Source organism: Dipodomys spectabilis, unplaced genomic scaffold (genome assembly GCF_019054845.1).
Source record: "Dipodomys spectabilis isolate Male_0828 unplaced genomic scaffold, ASM1905484v1 ptg000205l, whole genome shotgun sequence".
NCBI classification, from domain to species: domain Eukaryota; kingdom Metazoa; phylum Chordata; class Mammalia; order Rodentia; family Heteromyidae; genus Dipodomys; species Dipodomys spectabilis.
In genome coordinates, this window is record NW_024870882.1 from 3,098,556 (window position 1) to 3,099,430 (window position 875).

The window sequence follows — 875 nt, forward strand, 5'->3', positions numbered from 1 at the left end:
TTGAAGTCAAAGCAGACAGTCTGAAAACATTACAGGATGGAATGGGAGAAAATCTAGGTCTCCTTGGCACAGGCCGAAATTTTCTGAATAGAGACCCGGAAACACTACAAATCAAAGAAAGGTTGGACAAATGGGATTGCATAAAGTTGCAGAGCTTCTGCATGACAAAGGACATAGCTAACAAGATCAACAGAGAGCCAACAGATTGGGAGAAGATCTTTACTAGCCATAAAACGGACAAGGGTTTCATATCTAAAATATACTTGGAAATCAAAAAATTAAATCGCCCAACAACAAATCCTCAATGAAACAACTGCCCAATAAATAAGTGGGCTAAAGACTTAAAGAGAAACTTCTCTGAAGAAGAAAGAAGGATGGCCAATAGACACATGAAATTCTTAACCTCCTTAGCCGTAATAGAAATGCAAATCAAAACAACATTGAGATACCGCCTCACTCCAGTTAGAATAGCAAAAATCAAGAACTCTAACAACAACAGATGATGGAGGGGATGTGGACAGAAGGGAACCTTACTTCATTGTTGGTGGGAATGGGAACTTGTTCAACCACTTTGGAAAGCAGTATGGAGGTTCCTCAAAAGACTTCACATAGAGCTCCCCTATGACCCAGCAATCCCACTTTTGGGCATTTACCCAAATGATCACAAACAAGGCCACACTAAAGCTACCAGCACAACTATGTTTATTGAAGCATATTTTATCATACTAAGATATGGAACCAACCCAGATGCCCCTCAGTAGATGAATGGATTAAAAAAATATCTATATATACACAATGGAATTCTATGCCTCCATCAGAAAGAATGACATTGCCCCATTTGTTAGGAAATGGAAAAACTTGGAAAAAAATTATAT